The sequence below is a fragment of the Haliotis rufescens genome, unplaced genomic scaffold, assembly GCF_023055435.1.
Source record: "Haliotis rufescens isolate VD_foot unplaced genomic scaffold, xgHalRufe1.0.p SCAF_87, whole genome shotgun sequence".
NCBI lineage: Eukaryota > Metazoa > Mollusca > Gastropoda > Lepetellida > Haliotidae > Haliotis > Haliotis rufescens.
Genome location: NW_025964380.1, coordinates 1,284,892 through 1,307,666, shown reverse-complemented (window position 1 = coordinate 1,307,666; position 22,775 = coordinate 1,284,892).

Here is a 22,775-nt window from a genome sequence, read left to right as displayed (position 1 = left end):
GTACTGCATGTAGTAGAGAATATAAACAATACGAAACTTTCGAATGTCGTTTCTGTAACAAGAAATATGTCTTCCGTCTTTCAAAACGCACACCAATTCATATTGGGACAAAACTCCCACTGTAAGTTATATTTTCACCATATTTATCAGCATCCGCGTTTTTTTATAAAATATAAGGAGAACCGCATATATCATGAAGTAATAAGAAAACCACATTGTACGAATGTGGACCTTGAAATCCTGACTGTAAACAAAACATTCGTCGACTTCAGATATTCCTGTATCACATATTTCAATGTGTAGGAATGCATGCCATTTAAAATTCTGCAGTTGTGTGTCGGTGTGGCGAGGTATTCGATTGGTGCGTTGATTTCAACACAACGCGAAGAGACGGTGTCTGTGCGCTTCCAGTCAAACAGCGATTGCCACGTCGCCTAATGAACGTATGCATGACTTGCACGTGGAGCTCGTGCACCTTGCGTAGCTCGTGCACACGTGTCAGTCCTTTGTGTACTGGCTGGGCAGTTGCCTCGCGAGGAAATGAAATATACATGCTTTTAGTGTGTGGTTTCACGTGTAAATATTTATGTGACCACTGTCACTGGTTTGTCTCAACGAAATGAACGAACAGTTTTCTGTAATCGTTTGACATAATTGCCAAAAACATGTTCGTTTTAGTTCTGTTAAAACACCACAAATGAATCGTGTTATTTTTGGCATTATATTATGCTTGTCCTATCTGGGTCAATAGTTCTGCAGTGTTTATAAATTTTGTCGAATGTGGATATGTATCAAAAAGCTTGTAGACGTCTACCAAAAGGTAAACATCGCGTACGCTATGGCGCAAACTGACCAACGATCTTAATCTCATCTCGGGAAAATCGTACTCAATTGACCCGTGAAGACCCGGGTTAGAACAGGTCTTCAGCAAACCACGCTTGCCGTAAAAGGCGACTATGCTTGTCTAAAGAGGCGACTGACGGAACCGGGTGGTCAGGCTCGCTGACTTGGTTGGTGCATGTCATCGTATCCCGATTGCTTAGAACGATGCTCATGATGTCAATCACTGGATTGTCTTGTCAAGATTCGATTATTTACAGACTGCCGTCATATAGCTGGAATATTGCTGAGTGCGGCGTTAAACAACAAACAAACAAACAAAATCGTTCCCAACTACGAGACACTGGTGGGGTGAAATAGACCCCTGCGTTTTAAGTATTTATTATGAGATAGATTAAGTGAAATAAAGTGTCATGCAACGACCCTCGCTATAGCGTGTGGCTTACCACACATTCCGACCCACAACGACCAGCGCTATAGCGTGTGGCATATCACACGTTCGGTCTTTACCCAAATATTTTCTGATTTAAAAATAAATATAAATACGACTATGTAAAAAGCCGCTATATGAGACACCATCAATACTTGATATATAAATCGTCAATAATATGTTTTCCATCGCGTCCTATGCACGTGATCTGTGTTGTATCACGTGGTCTGACAGAAGACCATGTTACCACGAACACGGGACCAGCACTGGTGGCAACACGCTTCTAAATTGAACAGCCCCGGGACACCACGACGTTGAATCATTCTAATCATGCTTGTCTCTCAAACGGAATTTACAATTAGTGTGATTGCGTTGCGCTAACATTTCACTTGCTTGTTTTCCCATCAGAATTCAACGATGCGAGAAATTCCCTAGGACACAAGTTTCTTTTTCGTTTTAATTTAAAAAACTGTAAAATAGCACTCAAAGATTTGTCAAGGTGACACGGACCGTGAAAACAGCACTAATGGTGTTTTTTCGTTTTGAAATGTTCTACTTTTTGCTGCTGAAGTGGTAGTTAAATTACTTACACCTATTTCTTGGACATTGAGGTATAAATGCATTGCTGACATATTTCCGATTAGACTATAAGCATCGACTCACTCCATGCTTGGGGTGTAGCTTGTTTTGAAATTTAAAAATGTGTTATTTTAGAAATAATTATTACGATATCTGAAACATTGTTTTATCAACGTTTTTTCTGGCTTTGTCAATTAGCACATAAGCAATGCAAAATCATTTGTGAGTTTGTATCAAGTTAAGGCGAGGTCGATAGACAGATATAAGTTGACTTGTTAAAATGTTTTTCTTGTTTCTCATGATCAGCCGCCCCTAATAATATTTTTCAATTCAAATTTATTTTTTGCGTTGGATGGGGATTATTGACACATGCCATGTGCCACGCACTGTGTGTCAGACTCGCAGGGGAGTCTAGCGACGGTCTTCAAACTTCGGGGAAAAGGAGGCGTGGCCAAAGGAGGTCACGTGACACGTCAGTTAAATTTGATAGATTTGTAATCAACAAAGAAATAAACTTTTAAAAATAAAATAAAATCCCCTCCCTAGACAGCAAGTCTAAATAAAGTCACGCATATTTGTTTCAACTGGTCTTATCACTGTTTAAGTGGTGGCATCTTCATACAGAATTTGAAAATGGTTGCTCCCGCTTGTACTCGTTGTCTCGCACCGTTTCTGTAACAACGGCGTTCATGGGGAAGGGGAAATGTATTTAGAACATGAGCCAATGAAAAGACTATTTGGTACTAATTCTAATTCTTTATTGATTTTTATTTACGTTTAAATATAAAACGCCAATGCCAGGGCACAACCAGTCTCGACTGTCCGCCTAAAAAAGACTCCATTGGGCGTAAAAATGCCAAAAAAGGAGGTGCAAATTCTATGAATGGATCACTGAAAACTTGCGACGACACCAGGGCCCACTTGCACAAAGCGATCTTAGCGCTAAGATGATCGTTACTCCCATACTTTAACACAGGCTTACAATAGTTGTAGTGCTAAGATCGCTTTGTGCACGTGGGCCCAGGCGTTCACTAAATGTCTACGTTTTGTTTCTTGCCCAAGTGATCGGCAGTATTTATGAACATGTTTTAATTTAAAAAGGTGAAATAAAGTGAATAAGGATTCAATATGGCGCAGAAAACTTCCCAGAATTGATCACACGAATTCTTCGCGGTATGAGAGTCACGTGTATACCTGATTCACTTCACGAATTGTGGGTAGCATGCGTTGCCGTACACTTTCGCGACTCGGGTCGTAATCACATGATTCAGTATGCCCTGGGCGGCTACCTAATCTGTGACAGTCGGCAATCCTGCCGCTTCCCGAATTGATCAAAATCCCATTAACTGCTTCATCTACCGTTATCTTGGTAAAGAGCAGTGGGGGGAGAGGGGGGGGGGGGGGGGGGGGGGGGGGGGGATGTGGGGAATCACTATTAACGACGACACCGGACATTCATTTTCCAGGTAAAATGTCATCATTGGCGGTATCGAGTTCTTTGATGTTTACCTGGCCACCCGGAAGCGCTGCACACGCCCCTTGTTTCATGTGAAACCGATACAGAAGTTTTGCCTGATGGTTTGAAAGTGCGATTATGTTCAGATCCATAGACGTAGTTTGGACGTAGCGCACGTGTATAATTATATTATTTTTTTACTTTTTCACTTTTGCTGTCTTGTAACTCTGATATTTTTTTGCGATTTTCAGCGTGTGAGACAAAACAGCACGTTTTCCAACTTGGTAGATAAAAAATATATTTCCCCTTTTGCTCTATATGTATTTGTTTGGGTTGGACTTTCGTAAAACATTTTTTATTTTCTAGCGTTGCTAGGTGATAGGAGGAGTGCAACAAACAGACCAGCACAGCTAGAATCTTCGATGGATTCACCAGAACGTCATCAAAGACATTTCCCATTTTATAGTGTCTCTGCGCTTTTACTGTAGAGTTCGTAGGAAAGGGGGGGGGGGGGGGGGGGGGGGGGGGAGCCTAGTGGTTAAAGCGTTAGCACGTCACGCCGAAGACCCGGGTTCGATTCCAGACATGGGTACAATGTGTGAAGCCCATTTCTGGTGTCCTCCGCCGTGATATTGCTGGAATATTGCTAAAAGCGGCGTAAAACCATATTCACTCACTCACTCACTCGTAGGAAGGGCATACCGCTGTGCGGAGCTTGGTCAATTATGTGTTGACATAATTTTATTTTTATGTAACTGTGACGTCACGTGGCGAGAGTTGGTCGGCTCAGCGTTAAAATAAAATTACTTTGTTGTGGTATCAGAGTGAGTGTATGAACTTTGTCAGTAATACTCGCATTGCCGGTAAATAGACAAGTCGGTACCAGACGCACCAGCGGATGACCGCATGAGCAATTATCCACGTCGTCGGAGCAGAGTGAGTGAGTGAGTTTGGTTTTACGCCGCTTTTAGCAATATTCCAGCAATATCACGGCGGGGGACACCAGAAATGGGCTTCACACATTGTACCCATGTCGGGATTCGAACCCGGGTCTTCGGCGTGACGAGCGAACGCTTTAACCACTAGGCTACCCGACCGCCCCTCGTCGGAGCAGATGACACACAGACTAACCAGGTCACACACCCCGGCCACGAGTGAGTGGGCTCCCCACACAAGCCGCTGTTACGTGGTGATTTCCAAAAACGCAAAGGTGAACCCAGAAACGTCCAGTACTAAATTGTGAAACCCTGAACTAGCCACTAGATTTCAATGATTTTGTTTGTTTGTTTGTTTGTTGTTTAACGCCGCACTCAGCAATATTCCAGCTATATGACGGCGGTTTGTAAATAATCGAGTCTGGACTAGACAATCCAGTGATTGACATCATGAGCATCGATCCATGCAATAGGGATCGATGACATGCATCAACCAAGTCAGTGAGCCTGACCATCCGATCCGGTTAGTCGCCTTTTACGACAAGCATAGTCACCTTTTACGGCAAGTATGGGTTCCGGAAGACCTATTCTACCCCGATCTTTATGGGTCAGAGTTCAATGATTATAATCAACAATACATTACAGTAGGTCAAATAAGTGTTAGCAGCAATAAGTAACAGGCCCTAGAATTATGATAAGTCTTTTATGGTGATGAGGTGAGGTAGCTGTGGTTTAATGTCGTCTTCAAGCTTATTACATTAATACGTGGCTGCTTGTACTATTCCGGACTGGTGTGTTTTTTTTCATTTAAAGCCAGAGCATGAATTCACAGTAAAAAATGACTTTGAGCCGACAAGTCCTTGTTTTATCCCCTTAATGCCGAGCGCTAGGCAGGGTAACAACAAGTACCATCTTTTGGTGTGACGCGGCCGGGGGCTCAAAACACCGACCTTCCGCTCCCCGGGCAGAAGCTTTTACTGATGTAAATTCTAATTTCTAAATCATCCACTTTAACGTGACATTGTTAATTTCAGTTACTTTACATGTGTTTCCAAAAAAATGTCATATATTTCAACTTGATTCCCGGATGCCAGTGTTGGAGTTCGCTCTGCAGAGTTGTGTTCCTTAGGCGTGTCAGGATTTGGTGATCGTGGATTCGCCAAGATTCAGATTCTTGATTTGTTAGCACCATGCCCTGGCTCTATCCACTAGACTGTAGAGGTGGTCTGGTCTTTTCAGAAAGTTTACCAAAATGGCAAAACATGCAGATACCTTTCCGTGTATGGCGGTTATAGTCGACCTCAGTACGGGTCTTGTCTTATTGATGACATACATTCTACATATCCAATACGGTGAGTGAATGTTTATATACGCCGCAGACAGCAACATTGCATAAGCATGTTCCATGCTGTCTAATCGTACATCACCAATGTTATCGGCAAAGTATAACTTTCGCCCAAATGCAGCTTGCACGTCCTGTTTGCCGGCGTTTTGTGCATTGGCGCAGTTAGCACTTGTTTATTTAAATTTCCCTTCTCACCAAATCCTTTTTTGTGGGCCTTAGAGTTTTTTATAAGAATTTGTTGAACATAGTAACATGCTCATATTTCGTGTAAATATGGTTCAAATATAGGTCTTTGAAAGGAATTTAGAAGTGATACACATAAGGAAGAGTGAGTGAGTGAGTGAGTATGGTTTTACGCCGCTTTTAGCAATATTCCAGCAATATCACGGCGGGGGACACCAGAAATGGGCTTCACACATTGTACCCATGTCGGGAATCGAACCCGGGTCTTCGGCGTGACGAGCGAACGCTTTAACCACTAGGCTACCCGACCGGCCGCCACATAAGGAAGAGAATATATGGATGTCAACTTCTTTATCACCTGATGAAGGAGTAAGCATATACTCCGAAACGTTGTGTTCCTCATAATAAAGTTGACATCCATATATTCTCTTCCTCAAATATATGTTATTATTTTTCTTTTCTGTTATTTTGTTTGTCTTTTACCAATTGCTTGTGATATAATGAGTGTTTATATTTAATAGGTTTCGGTCTGTAACTGTGGCTTATTGAGTCTTTAATAAACACTATCTGTACCGCCATTCAATGTATCTGTTCTATTTCAGATAATGAACGACCTAAGTAAGTCTCCTTGCTGTAAGGACCCGTGAAGATCCGGGTTAAATAGGTCTTCTGCAACCCTTACTTGCCGTATAGGGCGATCATGCTTGTCGAAAAAGGCGACTAACAGATTCGGGTGGTCTGGCTCGCTGAATTTGTTGATGCATGTCATCGTATTCTAATTGAGTGGATCGATGCTCATGATGTCAATCACTGGACTGTCTGATATAAACTCGATCATTTACACCGCCGTCATATCGCTGTAATATTGCTGAGTGCGGTGTTCAACAAGATAGAAGGAAACCTGCTATATGGTGTTGTTCAACGTGGAATTTGTCTGGATTTCAGAACATGGCATCGTCCTATATGGGTACTTACAATATTTAAACTATGGGGAAAAACAAATTAAAATTTAAAATTTGTAGTGTTTGTGTACATCAGCACAGGCTTCTCGTGGTCAAATAATCCGTTGGCTGATCCTGCTCGAACTGTGAGATAATCAGTGCAGTTGACAATGGAGATAAATGACAAATCCCCTAGTTGTCCGAAATAGAAATTTTTAAATATCTGACTACTTGATAAATATATCATCACATAAAGTCATAATAAACACGATGTCTAACTGTACAAAAGGAAATAATGACATAATAAAAGTTTTTGAAAACAATAATTACACTTCGGGCTACAGAAAGTGTGCATTTGAAAATTGTATTTGAACCAAAAAAATACAAACGTTATGAAACATTACGAGGCTGAAACATTGCAAACTTATAAGTCCAAAACACAACTATGAAACCCGTATCAAATACATCACCATCGAATAACCATTTCTTGTTTGTTTTTTGGGGGGCACGGGGGGCCCAGTCGTCCAAAGCGCCGCGATTCGATGTGCAGAGTTGCGTCCCTTGGGCACGCCAGAAACCTATGATTGTGGGTTCGCCCCAATTATGTCTCTTGCTTTGTAAGCACTATACCCGTGCTCGTTGATTTCACTGAAGTGTTAAACGTCTGTGATCTGCATCACTTCGGGCTTTCCTCCCACATTAAGCTGACACGCCGCGATATAACTGGAATACTGTTAAAAGCGGCGTTAAACCCAACTCACTCACTCAGTCTTGTTTGTTTTATTTTTAGCCACCATCAAAAAGGGTGTATACTTTCTTTTGCCCGGCAGTATAATTTTGCCTCAAGTTTATTGCAACAAAATGCTGACTGTCCTGGAAGAAGATGAATTGTTCGGCTCCTTCTTCAAAGAACAGTGACCTATATACGACAATACCCCCTTACACTGTTTGATCAACACTCCTACGTTCCGAGGTCGGGCCCTGGTGTAGATTAATTAATCATTTGTCAAACTATACACTTATGTTCATGTTGACGTAAGATGGCGTCAAACAATAACCGGTCCTAAATAGGGAAACATTGGCTCTTGGCATCCCTCAGTCATCACTAACCGAGGAGACAAAGAAAATGACAACGTCTGAAAACGATCAAAAGCGTCTTTGATAATCAGGAATCACCCGGAGCGAGCTTTCTCATAATCCGTGGAGTTTGTGCAATACTTCCTCAAAGCCTTATGAAAATCATAATCAGATCTTCCGTGGCACACTCGTGCTTAATAATCTTAGTCCTCCCTCTAGGGTTGCTCTTCCCCATGGGGATCGCTTTAACACTTTGACATATTTTGATGTTGAGGTTAATGTGTGCCTCGACTTGAGACAGACACGTTGCAGTAGCAGCAGCAGCAGCAGCAACAACAGCAATAACTACACCAGCAGGAGACAGGATGCAATCCCCATCGCCTGTATCATTAGAACCAACAGCCTTATTAGCAGTAGTAGGGTGGAATAAAGGTTGCTGTATAAGTGAGCGAGTTCGGATTTAGACCGCATATATCATGGCAGGGGACACCAGAAATGGGCTTCACACATTGCACCCAGGAGGGGAATCAAAACCTGGCCTTCTGCGTGTTGCATGAAGGGGTTAACAAGTAATAGGAATCGTGGTGCAGTTGTTGTGGCAGTAGTAGTAGTGATAATAATATTCATAATAATAATCATAATTGTAATGATAATAAATTAAACATATTTTACAGCGCTCTCTCCAGACCAGCGCTCAAAGGCGTTTTTGGTATTAGCCTGCCAGAAACAGATGGGTTTTGAGTTGTGATCTGGAAGTGGCTTCATTGTTCGTGAACTGTGAGTTCCACAGAACAGGCCCAAATATTTGGAATGTTGTGTCGCTGTTCTTGGCTATTCTGGGAACTTGGAGTTGGCGCTGCAGTTTCGACCTGGACCCACTGCTCGGGTCCACCCGCACTGCTTCTCTTGGACCGATTCGACAGGGACCCACTTCCCGGTCGTCTAAAGCACCACCGCGATTCGCTGTGCAGAGTTGCGTCCCTTGGGCACGACAGAGTTCGAATCCCGGTTCGCCCCGATTATGTTTCTAGGTTTGTCAGCACCATACCCGTGCTCGTGGATTTCACCGAAGTGGTAAACGTCTAAGACCTGCACCACTTCGGGCTTTCCTCCCACATTAAGCTGACACGCCGCGATATATCTGGAATAATGTTAAAAGCGGCGTTAAACCCAACTCACTCACCCACTCACGCAACCAGGGACTAACTAGATGTTTCCACTAACTAGCTTTGTCCTTATTTTAGAAAGATGCCATCCCTTTTGACTATGATATCCATCGTTCTAGATTAAAATCGATGACCATTCGAAGTATATGTAGCAATCACCACACACGTACCGTATTCGACGTAATAAGCGCCAAGGGCGCTCTCAAAATTAGAAAAAGGGGGCTCTTATTAGAATATAATTTTGGTAAGGAAAAAAAACAGAGTTGAAAAATCGTAAATTTCGTGGTTTATGCTGACAGCCTGAAATGATACAAAAGAAAAGTCTGTGCGTATTATACACGACAGATATATTTTCCAGAATTTAATTGCCCATAATTAAGGGTGCATATAACACACGAGTGAGTATTATACACGAATAAATAAGTCTTGTGTACATTGATCAATCGGAAGGAGTGCTAATTGGGATTGTTCACTAGCCAGTATATTAGACAATATCCCCCTGGGCGCTTATTAGAGCGGGGCGCTTATTACGTCGAATACGGTATCCTCCAACCACGAAGAAGAAAGAATCCCTGAAAGAACCAGATCATCAGAGTAAGTGAGTGAGTGAGTATGGTTTTACGCCGCTTTTAGCAATATTCCAGCAATATCACGGCGGGGGACACCAGAAATGGGCTTCACACATTGTACCCATGTCGGGAATCGAACCCGGGTCTTTGGCGTGACGAGCGAACGCTTTAACCACTAGGCTACCCGACCGCCCCTCCAGATCATCAGAACACCAGTTCCACCGATTATGACACAAGCATACAATTCCGCGATACATCCATTTTCCATCATTTAACATCGACATTTAAGTTAAACATAACAGTATGGTTTAATATGTCGATGCAGTAATAGCCATTGCTAAAGAAACTCAATCTCAGAATCTCAGATTTACTGCTGCATTGACCGGTAAACCGTGCTTCCTTTCTCCTCAACTTGCAGGTTTAAATCTCCAACAACGCTCCGTGTTTCGTTGATATGTCAACTTACCCTCCTCGTCTGCTAAAAGGAGAACCATTTGTATGTATTCTCATTTCCTGCCACCTACACGAACGTACCAGCAGCACCTACTTCCAAGACACTCTCCCAAATCCCCCCTGTTGCCATCAATTCAATACCTAGGCTAGAAGCGAGTGACCCGTTTTCTAATTGACAAGATCTATTCCTGTCTTTGCAAATACTTTCCCTCACACAACTGATCACACGCAAATACTATCTCCCTCACAACTGATCACTCGCAAATACTATCTTCCTGAAACTAGTTACAACTGCATCCTATCTCCTGAATAATTCCAATTACTATTACTTTATATCCTTCGTAGGTGAAGGTCTTTTCTAGTACAAAACATGACCCACTAAGGTGGCCCTGCCCTGTGCGGTCGATACTCACTAAATGGAAAAAAGCTAAACTTATTGAAAGGCACTAAGCGTTAAAATGTCCCCCTTAAGGACGCGAATGGCGCTTAACCAAATGTTACGGTAGGTTTCGTATCTATTTGAGCTTAAGCTGAACTAGTGACATTTTCCTCGGCTTGTTTGCTCTCGGAGCTGATTCATGCCGGGTAATATTCCTACTGGGAACCCCAGTCTCAACATACTGCAGAGATTGTAGATACTTACATGCGTGTGTTATTAAGCTAATATGGAGGCTTTGGGGGCTGGATCCTAAAGAGGCGGGGGTTAGCTCAGTTGGGTCTAGTTCAATTTGATAGTACGGGTTCTATTCAACGTTTTCGATTTTAATTTCAGTAGAATCAGTAAAAGTCGAACTCTAAACAGAGTATGTTTTTCATGGTGATGTGTCTTTATGGTTAAAAAAAAGCACAAAGAGAATCCGAACTGTTGGTCCCCGTGCAAGCGGTCCTAGAGTACTCCAGGAGAACCCGAGTACTTGGTCTCAGTCTAAACGGTCCCAGAGAAGTAGTCCAGGAGAACCCGAGTACTTGGTCTCAGTCTAAACGGTCCTAGAGTAGTTGTCCAGGAGAACCCGAGTACTTGGTCTCAGTCTAAGCGATCAAAGAGTAGTGGTCCAGGAGAACCCGAGTACTTGGTCTCAGTCTAAACGGTCCCAGAGAAGTAGTCCAGGAGAACCCGAGTACTTGGTCTCAGTCTAAGCGGTCCTAGAGTAGTGGTCCAGGAGAACCCGAGTACTTGGTCTCAGTCTAAGCGGTCCTAGAGTAGTGGTCCAGGAGAACCGAGTACTTGGTCTCAGTCTAAGCGGTCCTAGAGTAGTGGTCCAGGAGAACCCGAGTACTTGGTCTCAGTCCAAGCGATCAAAGAGTAGTGGTCCAGGAGAACCCGAGTACTTGGTCTCAGAACTTGGGTAGTTTGGATTGATCAAGATCTTGGTAATGCTAGTCATTTTACATTATGTATCTTTTAAACAAATGTACATCGATATTTACTTATAGATGTAGTTGACCGCCTCCGTGGTCTAGTGGTAGAGCGTCCGCCCGGACAGCGGAAGGTCCGGGGTTCGATCCCCGGCCGCGTCATACCAAAAGACGTTAAAAGATAGTACTTGTTGTTACCCTGTCTGGCGCTCGGCATTAAGGGGCTAAGCAAGGACTGGTCGGCTCGGAGTCAGTATCCTGTGTCTGAGTGTTAAACTGTTATTCATGTTAAATTGCGGCATTGTATCTCAGTGACCTAGCACTATAAATCACACAGCCACACAAACACTCACACGTACATGCACGTCCCTATATAAGTGCAATAATCTTGGACGCGACGTTAAACCCCATTTCCCCTCACCTCATATCTATACGCAACAGAACTATTTTTTGGCGAAGTTACAGATAAGGCGTTATTGACAGAGTAATTTACTGAGAGTCCAAGATAGAGAAAACATGTACCCATTCACAACTTTATTAATTTCATATCTGTGTATTTATTACAAACCGTGATCAATCGATGAAATAAGTTTTAACTCTCATGGCTTAAAAGCTGAATAAATACCCCAAATGTTCGCAAACAAAATAATACAAAATATTGAAACGACATTTGCACATCAATCAGATGATAAAAATCTTCGTTCAGAACCATCCGGAAAGAACAAGGTATAATATGACCCCGTTACTGCCAACATTGTCGTGGAAGATGTCGTTCAGGGTTGACGGTGCGACGCCGCGAGGCAGCCATCTGTCAGTAGGAAGCACGAGGGCGGGATATGACCTCTGGGTGTTCCGAATGGCTATAATTTAACGTCTTTATGCAACACTGCTCATTACTGGAACTTCGTGGATTTTTATTAGATTTTTTTTAAATATTGACATTCACGGGACCGGATATTACTTTAAAAGACAGGGTGATATTAATTCTAGTGATGGAATTTCCTCTTCTGACGTAAACCCATATTTGTATGTACATGTACACTCTCAGAATCTCAGGGTTTGGAATAAATCGAAACGGATTTGAACCATAATTGAAACAGATCTTTGGTGTACAGTGAAACTCGTTATCTGGAATCAGCCTCTGAAACCATGTTACTTCAATAGCAATGGGATGCAGAGTGTTATCGACTCGAAAAGACAAACCGATAAACTTGTCGCGATCTGATGAATATGCACACCGAGTAACCTTGCCGGAACTACTTTCACCAAGCTTTTTTCATCGATGCGGTACCTGTTTACTAAAATAAACACCGCTCCAAAACAGTTTCAATATAGGTTTCTTACTGAGTAAATGCGTATGTACACAGACATGGCTTCAAATCATTTGGCACTATATAATAAATGGGGCGGTTCACTCATGAATTGTATTCCTACGCGTCTTCTAAAGTTAGTGAATGGAAATGTCTTAAATTTCGATTCCTTTAAAAATGAAGTTATATGATAAGGAGATTTTGCCTTGTGGTTTTTAGTGCAAATATTATATTTGATAGTATTGTTCGCATAATACAATCTTTTGTTTCTAATACATGATATTTACGATGCGAAAGCTGATCCGACTGTGCTATAAAACTGTATGTCCCTGCAGTGTGATTGTTGCCACTGCGGTCGAAAGTCGGCATTTTGATTGTTTCTGACTACGGGTGTTTCACTGAATATGAAACATCACAGTGATGAAACACAGGGTTTGTATGCTGTGACTGAAGACGCCTCCAGCAACTGGCACAACCCATCTCACCTGGTAATTGGTAATACAGCTCATTATCAATATATTGACAGTGTGTTGTTATCTATAGGGTAGTCACTATATTGACAGTGTTGTTATCTATAGGGTAGTCACTATATTGACAGTATGCTGTTATCCATAGGGTAGTCACTATATTGACAGTATGTTGTTATCTATAGGGTAGTCACTATATTGACAGTGTGTTGTTATCTATAGGGTAGTCACTATATTGACAGTATGCTGTTATCTATAGGGTAGTCACTATATTGACAGTATGCTGTTATCTATAGGGTAGTCACTATATTGACAGTATGATGTTATCTATAGGGTAGTCACTATATTGACAGTATGCTGTTATCTATAGGGTAGTCACTATATTGACAGTATGATGTTATCTATAGGGTAGTCACTATATTGACAGTGTTGTTATCAATAGGGTAGTCACTATATTGACAGTATGCTGTTATCCATAGGGTAGTCACTATATTGACAGTATGCTGTTATCCATAGGGTAGTCACTATATTGACAGTATGCTGTTATCCATAGGGTAGTCACTATATTGACAGTATGCTGTTATCCATAGGGTAGTCACTATATTGACAGTATGCTGTTATCCATAGGGTAGTCACTATATTGACAGTATGCTGTTATCTATAGGGTAGTCACTATATTGACAGTGTTGTTATCCTTACGGTAGTCAGTATATTAACAGTATGTTGTTATCTATAGGGTAGTCACTATATTGGCAGTATGTTGTTATTCATAGGGTAGTCACTATATTGATAGTATGTTGTTATCTATAGGGTAGTCAGTATGTTGTTATTCAGAGGGTAGTCACTTTATTGACAGTGTTGTTATCTACATTGTTGTCAGTACTCGTCACATTCACGCCAGCCCTGAAAGTAACGCCAAGCTACATGTTAGAAAAGTGTAGTATGTATGTTATATGTCAAGAGCCATTTCTAAAAATACCCTTTACCCAATTTTGTTCGTATTTCTCTTAATGCCAGGGTCAGAGCTCTAGGGTTTCTATTTTAATTGAGTAATTACATTTTTCATTGGGTAACTCTATTTGGTTTTTCCCCAAATTAGTGAACATTTTAAGATTTTAAAAAAAAATGAAATAATGTTATAACGTATATAACTGTTCAAATATATAGGCTTCACTCGGGAAGTGAATTAGCTTGTAATTGCGTTTCGGAAATTAGCTCCTTTGTATGCATGCTGAAAAAGCTTCATTTGGGTTTTTTACGCGAGCTGTTTTTATACATTTGAGTTTTTCATTCAATACATGTGTTTCTGTACGCAAGTTAATTGAAAGTAATTGGGTTTTGAACATCTTTGGTTGGTATTTTACGCAAATCTGCAGGGTGCACAGAGAGAACCGCTTTTTGAAACGAACTACTGGCTGAGTCAAAACAAAAATGCATTGTTTGACGTTGTCTTATCCGATTTCCAGTACACTGTATGCATGAGAACACTCGCCATAGAGTGAAACTCGGGTTACCCCGACCCTCTGTAAACCGGACGACCAGGACGATCATCGTTAAAAACATATATATATATGCAAGGGACAATCAATATTCGTAAATATAAGTTGTCAATGCAAGAGAATAAAAAGTCGAGACTTTCCCTTGAAACAGATTCCATTTGGCGTACAGGGTAAACTAGCTGTGAAAATTATATGAATGGACAACTCAAAGTCAATGATGACAGCAGGTGTTCGCGAAAAGGGTAAACATGCCTTGCTTCATCATCATCATCGTGGTCATCTTCATCATCATCGTGGTCGTCATTATCATCATCATCATCATCATCATCGTGGTCGTCATCATCATCATCATCAACGTGGTCATCATCATCATCATCAACGTGGTCATCATCATCATCATCAACGTGGTCATCATCATCATCATCATAGAGGTCGTCGTCGTCATCATCATCATCATCACATCCTATTTGATGGTATGCTCTCCCTCTTGGTTCTGCAACCTGGGTCAAACGTTGTCAAAGAAATGTCACACCAAATACCCCCTCTTTGATCTCAGTTCCTGGGTCCTCCGCCCCGTTTGAACTCGCCCTGCAATTAACATTGTATGCATCTTGGGCATGACGCAGAGGTCTTGTCTTAAAAACCTAAACACATTCATCTGAGCAGATCTCAACGATTCAACCGCCTTCATCACGGAAATGTCGACGAGCATCCATTAAGACTCACGGCTCATAAAAGAACTCCTTTTTTCATACAAGACGAAACGACCGTAAACACAGGGTCACAATCATGGCCTATGCTTCCAAGCCAGGGCTGGGAAGCGTTTTTATTGGCTTAAAAGACTCGCATGCGTTATACCAACAGTGACAACGCGGTACCAATGCAGATCCTTCAAATTGATTCTGATGGGGTATCATAGCAGCAAGAATTCATTGGAAATCGCTTCTCCGAAGATAATGCAGTTCCGGTTGATCTAAGTGGTCTTCTGCAACGACCGGAAATGAAACCCAGAGTTATCGAATGCACGCGCAAGCGACACGAAATATGAGGCCGCAACGTGTAGCCATAGTTTCTGTTGCATCATGGGATCGTGTCGTCTGCTTTGTCATGCCCCGAGGGTGTGACACGCCGACCAGAAGGTATTGTTTATCAAGAACTCTTTGAGGGAACTCAGCACGCTCAACTATTCAAGAAGCACTACCCTTCACGGTAATATCTGGTTAAAGATTTGCGGGCATTTTTCGTTTCGTGCCTAATTTTGACCCATCCCGCGTATTGAGGTTGTAACATGATCGACATGCTTCTTTAATATCCTCAATCATTTTCTATCCTCATGCAAGACATTATCGGCCTGCTAAGATCTCTCTCCCGTCTAAGGCAATTTCTAATTTCGGCTAAACACGCACTCATCTAGTTTGAAACTTGAGTTAGCGGTGCGGAAAGCGCTCAGGAAAGGCCACTGATCGTCAAACATTGTCACGTGACGTTAAAGGAAGCAGCTGTTGGCTAAACAGTATCACGTGATCATAACTGCCTTTAGGTTTAAGAACTGAGTTCCGGCATTAAATCTTAATCTTGAATGGTACTGTTTGACGAGAAAAAATATTCATTAGAAAGGATTTGTTTCATTGTCCTCGGTATGTTTCTTGTTGAGATTAAATGTGTCTTGGTAAATACTACACAATGTCAATTAAATCGGTTCTGTTGCAGAATACCATTAGCCATGGACCTATATAACCAAGTTATACAAGTCCGTGCATTAGCCTAGTGGTGTCTTATTTCCAAATAGCCAACAACTTCTTCAAAATATTACAAATGTAAAACTATGAACACCAGATTTCAAGACATTCGACCGTATGTGATACGTGAAGGGAATTATGAAGAGAAGTTATCAGGAATCAAGACCCTGCGGATTATTACTGATTAACGAATTATTATTAGTAATATTGTTACTGCTGTGATTCTGATTTTCATTCTGTTATTTCGTACAGCGGCACCACAGTTAGGACCAGCCAAACTCCGGCTGTGCAAAGGAGACGAATGTTTGAAGTACTGTGTCTGAGTGAGTGAGTGAGCAAACAGCCTAAATTAGCCCAATTAAACAAATAGATTATAACAGGGGATCGTTATTTTCTTTGTATAAAGAAATCATCATCGTGGTCATCATCATCATCATAAACATTGTGCTCATCATCATCATCATCATCATCATCATCATCACATCATCATCGTGGTCGTCGTCATCATCATCATCATCGTGGTCGTCGTCGTCGTCGTCGTCATCATCATCATCATCGTGGTCGTCGTCGTCATCATCATCATCATCATCATCATCATCGTGGTCGTCGTCGTCATCATCATCAACATCATCGTGGTCGTCGTCATCATCATCGTGGACGTCGTCATTATCATCATCATCTTCATCATCATCGTGGTCGTCGTCATCATCGTCGTCGTCATCATCATCTTCATCATCATCAGTATTATTAAACAGCATGTGCACCGGGCTTTAGAAGCATATACTTTGTAAGATGAGATACAACATTTGCATTACGAGTTTAGAGTAGGTAGTGGAATCTCCGTAATGTTGGAAAGTAATAATAGTGAGTGAGTGAGTGAGTGAGTTGGGTTTAACGCCACTTTTAACATTATTCCAGTTATATCACGGCGTGTCAGCTAAATGTGGGAGGAAAGCCCGAAGTGATGCAGGTCTTTGACGTTTACCACTTCGGTGAAACCCACGAGCACGGGTATGGTGCTGACAAACCTAGAAACATAATCGGGGCGAACCGGGATTCGAACCCACAATCACAGGTTTCTGGCGTACCCAAGGGACGAAACTCTGCACAGCGAATCGCGGCGCCTCAGACGACTGGGCCATCCGTGCCCCCGAAAGTTTTAATAATATTATTTATCTCAAATCGGCATAAAAGCAGCATTCCAAGCACAAGTGATACTCATATTCTTGTGTATAAATTACATAAAAAAGACTAAGAACCAGTTCGGCTGGAGAACCGAAAAAGCGTTGTGAGAGATAGTTTAACATCTACTTTTGATAAAAACTTTCAATCTTCACTAATATCAATAATAATCAGTTTTCAATTAACTATTCTATTCAAATGTAAGCCATGTTTGTAGATCTTCCAACTACATCTACAGGTGGGGTGAAATGGGGTTTAACGTCGCGTCCAAGATTATTGCACTTATATAGCGACGTGCATGTACGTGTGTGTGTGGCTGCTTGTACTAGTCCGGACTGATGCCGATTTATAGTACTAGCTCACTGAGATACCATGCCGCAGTTTAACATGAATACCCCACTCAGTCACAGTATACTGACTCCGAGCCGACCAGTCCTTGTTTTAGCCCCTTAATGCCGAGCACCAGGGAGGGTAACAACAAGTACAATCTTTTAACGTCTTTTGGTATGACGCGGACGCGATGGAACCCTGGACCTTCCGCTCTCCGGGCGGACGCTCTACCACTAGACCACGGAGGCGGTCGACTATATCTATACGTAAATATCGATGTACATTTGTTTAAAAGATACATCATGTAAAATGACCAGCATAACAAAGATCTTGATCAATCCAAACTAACCTCAAACTATATACAATAAACTACGGTTATAACGAACTCAAAGGGACCACTAGTTCTAGTTCGTAACACCCGTAGTTCGTTATAAGCATATATACAGCATATATACCACGAATGGCCTGTACTAAAAAAGAAGTTAGTTATATCGGTCAGTTCTTTAAAAAGGGTCTTCGTTATAAGCGTAGTGTACTGTACAGTAAACTACGGTTATAACGAACTCAAAGGGACTACTAATTTAGTTCGTAATAACTATAGATCGTTGTGAGCATATTTACAGCATATATACAACAAATGGCCGGGACTAAAAATAAGTACGTTATATCGGTCAGTTCGTTATAAACGTAGTTTACTATTTAATGATAGTTATTACATGGCCAACATAACCCCATGCTAGAGATAGGAATAAAGCTGCTTCACAATTATTTAATCCCTTGGTAAAGCAGACAGTCTCATATCCATCTATGAATTTTGTTACCTTGAGAAATTAAGTAAACTTTTTGGAAAGTGCTTTGGTTCGGAATTGTTGAACAGGGAGGATCAATATGAATGTTTCCCTGATTATTTAATTGTATCATAGTGCAGAATAAGACAATTAAACAGCTATTTCAGGCACAACGTCGTTGGATAATTCCAGACCATTTAGAATTCATTCATTACGGAACTATTAAATTCGGTTTGTAATAGGTTTTGGGGTCGAAGAACTAAATAGTGTACCTCCTAGAACCTGAGAATCAATGACAAATGTCTGTTTTCTACCTCGTGTCCACACTGAGCTGCATGCACAGCTTCGCTGAACAAGCCAGTAATTGTTTCCAGGAGGGAAACCTGGTGCTGTCCGGGGACGCTGCACCGGTGCCACCTCGCCGGGGTGTGTGCCGTCACCGATGACGGGTTGAGAGCAGTGAAGACGCTGTAGGGTGGCTGTAGCTATTGATGGGTTGGGAGGGAGGGGGGGGGGGGGGGGTTGGCTGAGAGGTGGATGAATGAGTGAGTGAACGAGTGGGAGATTTGTGAATGTGAACGACAGCAAGTCAGTGCCTGGATAGGGTTGGGTGTTCAACATGCAGCTGCATCATGGATGACGCTAAGGGGAAGACACACACACACACACACACACACACACACACACACACACACACGCACGCACGCACGCACACACACGCACACACACCGCCCCATCATACACTCGCTAACTCGCACGCACACACAGACTGCCCCGCCCCATCATGCACACACATACACACACACACCATCATTACACACACACCATCATTACACACACACACACCATCATTACACACACACCATCATTACCCACACCATCATTACACACACACACACACCATCATTACACACACACCATCATTACACACACACCATCATTACACACACACACCATCATTACACACACACCATCATTACACACACACCATCATTACACACACATCATCATTGCACACACACCATCATTACACACACACCATCATTGCACACACACCACCATTACACACACACCATCATTGTACACACACCATCATTACACACACACACACCATCATTACACACACACGCCATCATTACACACACACACCATCATTACACACACCATCATTGCACACACACCATCATTACACACACACCATCATTGCACACACACCATCATTGCACACTCACACACCATCATTGTACACACACCATCATTACACACACACATCATCATTACACACACACACCATCATTACACACACACACCATCATTGCACACACACCATCATTACACACACACACACCATCATTGTACACACACCATCATTACACGCACACACCATCATTGTACACACACCATCATTACACACACACGCCATCATTACACACACACACCATCATTACACACACAGACCATCAGTACACACACACACACCATCATTACACACACACACACCATCATTACACACACACACAGAGACATTTACAATTTGAACGAAATCATCAAGCCGTAGTATGGTTCTGGGATTAGAAGGTCAGATCAAGGACTCCAACCCACGGTAAGGAATGTGACCTCTTACCAATTTCTGCATCCGTGCTACGTGTTAGATTCGACTTTGAAGTGTATCGTGAAGTGAAGATGGTTCGCAGGCGAGTGTGATTATTCTTAACGGGATGCTCTACGAAGACTGTCAACAAGTACAGCCTCAACAATGCCCCTAATCCCTCGATGAATTAGTTTTATCCAACGCTAAGCTCGCCAGCACGGATTTACAATACCACAACTGAGGCCATTTAACCACGTCATTGGCCGGGCTTAATGGAATGCTATCTAGAAAGAGGGTGATTATGGGGACAATGTACTAATACTCTACTGGCAGTTTATTCCAGGCCCTGAACTAACAGGTTAATAATTTCAGTATTCTTGAATGGAAGATTATTATGGAAGGTCGAACTCCGTCGATCACGGCAATAAAACAAATTTCGAAAACTCGTACATTGTACGAGTTGAAAGCGCTAGCCAATTAAAACTGTGTTCAATCTTACTCCACTTATTTAATTATTACTATATATATATTACTCAAAAAGAAGTTAAGGACCCCCCGGTTCTTTCTTACAATTATTGTTAATTTGTCATGCCATTACAGATTACGTAAAGTAATCTGAAAGAATCGGTGATCCTTAACTTCTTTTGAGTAGTATAGCACCCATGATGTCCATATTAGACATGAGTGCGTGAGTGAGTTGGGTAGTCTGTCTTACAGACCCTGATACAAATATATATCAAATACAGCCCATGCAAGTCTATAATATTTGGCAAGTCTAGATTACTGCAGTATAATGAAGAGAGTCACTGGGCTCCCTTTTATTATATTTTTATTAAGACAACTGAACAACTATTTTTTTCTGTACGATATGTTCAGTTCAGAGACTAGATGTTAGTCTAGTGAGTTGGGTTCAGCATCACTTTGTATCGTATTCAGAATGTATTGTTATTGAAAAGGAAGGGTTATAGTTTAAAGAGTTTACCGATTGTCGTAACATAAACTTAGGTTTGGTGTAGCCGAATGTCAACCGATTGTCTTGGCGAGATCATGGAGGTAGTTGTCGTGTCTCGCTGCAACGTTCCATTTTTCCTTTCATGACAATTGTAACTCGGTCGATCTGTTATCCTCATCCCCCAAAGTCTTGATATCCCGATTTAAAAAAAAAAAATTCGGTCTAATTAAACGCAAAGGTTCTTTTTCAAAGTGTTCGTGCACACTGTCTTCCTCCAGTGCGCCTCTAATGAGTATTTTCTTTGCATTGATGCTGACGAACGTTTAACATGCTTTCCTCATAAAACATGTATTTTGTTTTCATTTCGGACCAATAGAGGTCTCAGGCAGCGACAGTAGCCATTAAATGAGTGCAACCACGTATCAAATTAAACGGAGGGGGAGAAAGTGAATCTCCGCGTTGACCTCCAGCTTTAAGACAGTCATAAAAAGGGGAGATAACTGAAATGTGTCACTAGGGATCAGTGGGGATGAGAATTCACACACGTTAAGGAGCGACCTCCTGTCTCCCGGTTAATCTTGTTTGTAGGGACAGAGAAAAATGTCTTCTTAAAGAAAATTACAAGTTTGGGAAGAGAGAGAGGGAATTGTATGTTTGCAATCGAGGAGAGGAGAGGCTGATGTCATCGGTTTCGAGGCTATTTTGGTCTTGCGGAGGCACGTTCTTACGTCATCGGAATATGTGCACTGCCTCTACTTTTCGATATTTGATGGTCGCTAAGCGACCAAGTACAAGAACAGATGTACAAAGGGACGATATCGAAGCGAGTACATAGTGGGAATTACTGTACGAAAACAAACAAATAAATACCACCTAGATATTGGTAAAATATGTCCATAATAATACAATATTTTGCATTTGGTGATGCATGAAATATTACATGAAAATGTGAAGTTCATCTCTCATCCTTGTCGGAACTGCTTGTCGAATTGTTAGATCGTGGTTGGTTGGTTTGTTGTTTAACGCCGTACTCAGCAATATTCCAGCTATATGACAGCGGTCTGTAAGTAATCGAGTCTGGACAAGACAATCCAGTGATTAATATCATGAGCATCGATCCACGCACTAGGGGTCGATGACATGCATCAACCAAGTCAGCGAGCCTGACCACCCGATCCCGTTAGTCGCCTTTTACGACAAGCATAGTCGTCTTTTACGGCAAGGTCAGATTATGAGGATCAGTAAGAAAATGACCAGTATATAGAACGTTCATCGTTTCTCGTCAAACAACATGTTTATCTTCTCTCGTGATCTGAACATGTTGATATTGACCTGAGGCTGCGACACTCAAGAAAATATCCACTTTGTCAGGTCACTAGATGAGATAAAACATGTTATTTGACAAGAAAAGATAAATGCCCTCTATCAATTAGATTAAAAAACTCATTATTAAGGGGATTTTGATTTGCTTACTGTCTAGAGAAATGTCCCGTCAAGTGATTCGCTTTAATTTGTCTGAAGTGAGAAGTCACATACTACACAGAAGGGTTGGCTACGGTTCGAGTGCAATTGCATTCCGAAATTAGC